The sequence below is a fragment of the Equus quagga genome, chromosome 8 (assembly GCF_021613505.1).
Source record: "Equus quagga isolate Etosha38 chromosome 8, UCLA_HA_Equagga_1.0, whole genome shotgun sequence".
Lineage (NCBI taxonomy): Eukaryota > Metazoa > Chordata > Mammalia > Perissodactyla > Equidae > Equus > Equus quagga.
The window spans coordinates 108,215,304-108,219,074 of NC_060274.1; positions in this window are offsets into that span (position 1 = coordinate 108,215,304).

The following is a 3,771-nucleotide window of genomic DNA, read 5'->3' on the forward strand; positions in this document are numbered from 1 at the left end:
TACAGAACTCTTCTCTTTAGGACACTTGCCCCTGTTGTCTCATTTTAGGTCACCATCCTCTTCCCTGGTTTGGGCTTTGTGCCTCCTAGTCTTGTTGGTACACTGTTACCAGCGTAGACGAAAGAGATTTCTGTGTTGAATGTGAAGCAGTCACTTGAGCTAGCGCTAAGTCTACAGGGGTGTCTCTCAGGAGCCACAAGTAGGCGCATCCCCAGGCCGAGGTACAGATAGAAACAAGGACTCAAAACACCTCCGGGGGTCTTCCCTCTACTGCCCTCTACATAACTGCTTCCTTTCGGCTCTTTCTCTCTGCACAACAGCCCCCTCTGCTCTCCCTTCCCCGGCCACATGGTAGAGCACACCACCACGCCACCTGCCACTCCTGTCAAGGACCAGCTGCTATTGGGGGGCAGGGTGGGTGGTTCTAAACATCAGAAGTACCCTGATTCTGATTCTGGCAGGTGGAGTATTGGGATGCAGGGAAGGGAAGAGGGGAGCGCAGAGGAGATCCTGGCAGTGGACTCCACAGGGGATGGAGACAGAACTGTTAGGAAGGCCTAGCTCACCAGAACCCACGTCGTCCCCAAGATACCAGCAGAGAAAGCAAACTAACTTTTTTCTGATCACCTATTAGCTGCCAGGCACATGTAAAATGCTAATCATTTTACATGTTATCTCCTTTCATCTTCACACATAAAAAGAAAATCCCTATGAGAGTACTATTAATTCCATTTTACAGATGAGAAAACTGAGGCCCAAAAGAGTTACATTACCTGTCCAAGATTACAGAACCAGTGTGAAGAGGCTGAATTCAGCCTGTGGATCTTTCCACACTTCCCACACTGTCCCTGGCACCTGGATCAGGGCCACAGTCAGTACCAATGATTGATCAAAGCACCTGCTGTGAGCCTGGCCAGCCAGGTATCATCACAGGTGACTGTGGAAAGGTCCCTAGCTCCAGGAAAAACAGGATTTTCAAACATGGCCCATTGGACTCACTCACTCAGATTCTGCTCAGCCCGAGATAAATATGGCCAATGTCAGTGGCTGATGAGCAGTGCCCCTTGATGGGAAAGGCAGGGCTAGGTGAAAGGCCAGGCAACCTGGTCTCCTGAGACAGGTCAGCCGGTGGTGAGTCAGGGGGCTATAAACGGCCTATGGCCCTAGCCACCACTACCCCAAATACTCAGCTGATGAAACCCCCTGTAAGCCCCTCTATGTGCCCCTGCCAGGCCTGAGGAGGAACACATCCGCCCTCCTCAGGGAGGGGGCCGCACTTGGCAGGCCCCAGGACCAGCATTGCGCACGGTCTGTTCCAGCCCTCACGGCCAGGCCTGGGGCCTGGGCTCTGGGCTCATGGGCTATATTGAGGACTGAGTCACCAACCTGCGCCTGGGTCAGGCTGTCTGTGACTGCCTGGCTGCGGCCTGAGTCAGGCCCCGATTTATCCTGGAGAGCAACAGGCTCCAGTTTCTGGGGGAGGGGAGTGAGAAGGGTGCCGGGAACCATCCTTGGCACTGGGCACACTCCTCTGCCCATCATTCACTCGCTGCCCTAGGGCCAGCACACAGACTTCTCCTGGAGATAGGGATTGCCAAGGGGGAGAGGGGAGGCTGGACGCGGGAGTTCTGTCTCCACTTGTTGGCTTCCCTCTGAACTTAACAGAGGCCCTCAACTGACTGGGGGACCTCAGGTAATGCCCACAAAACAGGACTATGAGCCATTAGGCTTTGTAAAGGGGCTGTCAGCTCCAAGCAAACCCACCTTATCCCTTTCTCTCCTCCCCAGCAGCTCAGGGAAAGGAATGCATTCTTCCTCAGAGCTGTACCTCAGTTTCTTCATCAGGGCTTCAAAGACAACATCACTGAACCCTGGCACCTTAGATTGGGTGCCAAAAATCTACCTTTTTACACACACACACACACACACAGAGTTCCCTTGTGAGACCCAGCTATGTGTCATGTGTTCCCAGGAGCTGGGCATGTCTCCACCGGAGAGTTCAGCCTCTCAAGTAGACAGACAGCACTGATGCCTGATGGTTGGTTTTGGCCATGGGACAAAGGTGGCATGGGGGGATGAGAGTTCTGGAGATAGGGAGGGGGGTGCCAATAAGAGAGTGGAATTCCTGAGCACCTCGTCACAGGCAGCCGACAGAACATGAGCCGAAGGGCTCAAGCTATTTATACCTCGCCTGTCACTATCAGGGCCCCCAGAGCTCCCCCCCAACAAGGCATGCACAGCAGGTCCCTTTTCTGTTTCTGGTCCCTTCTCTACTCCTCCCCCTCTCTACCTAATGAGAAGGGAAAGAAATCATTCATGGACCCCTTTCGCCATAAGCACTATCCCCCGCAAAAGCCCTGAACTTCTTTCTGAGCTCCATAAGGGGGATTGCCCTCATTTCGCCCTTGGGGAGACAGACCTCAAAGATGCCCACTATCCCCTTCCTTTGCACTGGGCCTGAGGGGAGAAGAGGAATAAGGTAGAATGATTCACCTATAAGGTCTCAGAACTTTCCCAAATTTCAGCCATCACACAGCTTGAGGGGCTGTTTGGCCCAAACTTGCTGGGTCTAGAAGGAGAGGAAAGCTGAGGAAGTTTGGCCTAAAGGGGGTACCAGGATATATGGAATACACGTATACTACAGAATTGCAAAATGCATATTCTCCTTATATAAGTATAGTCTATAGCTCTTACACCCCATCCCAGGCCAGCTCCTCTGTTTGAGTGCCTCAGTTTCCTTTCTGTCACCATTCCCTAGGCCTCCAGCCGCCCTTGGCTTGCCCTGAGCTCAGTCCTGCCTAGGTTCCTGGCTGGCTCCCTCAGGCTCTCCCTGACCACCAGCCCCTGTCACGTTTCCCCTTGGCTGCTCTGGGCAGGGCTCTCCCTGTTTCTGTCTGGCTAACTGGCCCTTTTGCTGGAAGGATCTGCCCTGTGGCCCAAATGGGCACAATGCCCAGGGGGCTCCCTGGTACTCTGGGGCAGAGTTTCTCTCTCCCATCTCATCACCTTGGTTGAGTCAGACTTGAGGGAGGGGGGCACAGTGTGACTCACTGGGTACTCTTTTCCTAAACTCAGCTTCATTATGAGGGGATGAGGCCAAACGGGCTGGTGACAGGGACACTGAGTCAGGGGCAGCCTAGTCTTTCCCCTGGGTCCCTGAGATTGGGCTTCAAATGAGGCTTTTTACCTGTAAATGGAGCAGCGCCCACCCCCCAGCCTTTCTCCCTAATCGGCATGCACAGTGTCCCTACTTCCTCTCAGTCGTCTACACAAGCACACACACTTCCCTTCCCTGTCCGCAGGTGGACAATACCCTGGGCTAGGAGCCAGGACTCCTAGGCCCTGTCAACGGCCCTGCCACCAACTCAGACAGAAAATTCTGTCAACACCAGATCAGTGTATTTGGCCCTAAGCACTGGCCTCAGTTTCCCTATTTATCTCTAGCCCCACGAGGTGTGGAGGGGGCATATTTCATCTCTGACTGGCAATGGTTAGTTTTGGAGTGTTGGGTGGCCTCGCCTCCCACCTTCCAGCTCCGCTATCCACCTCTCCAGGGCGGCGGCCCCGGGGACCGGGGACCAGGGACCGAGCCCCCCTGGGCCGCAGACCAGCGGGGGCGGGAGCCCCCAGCCGCCGCCCGGCCGCGTGGGGGAGGGGAGGAGGAGGCGGGGCGGCCAGGCGGCGCGGCCCCCACCCGCGGCCCGGGCGGCATTCCTGGGAGGCCGGCGCTCTGACGTGGACCCGGGGGCCGCGGGCGCGGCGGGGGGGGCG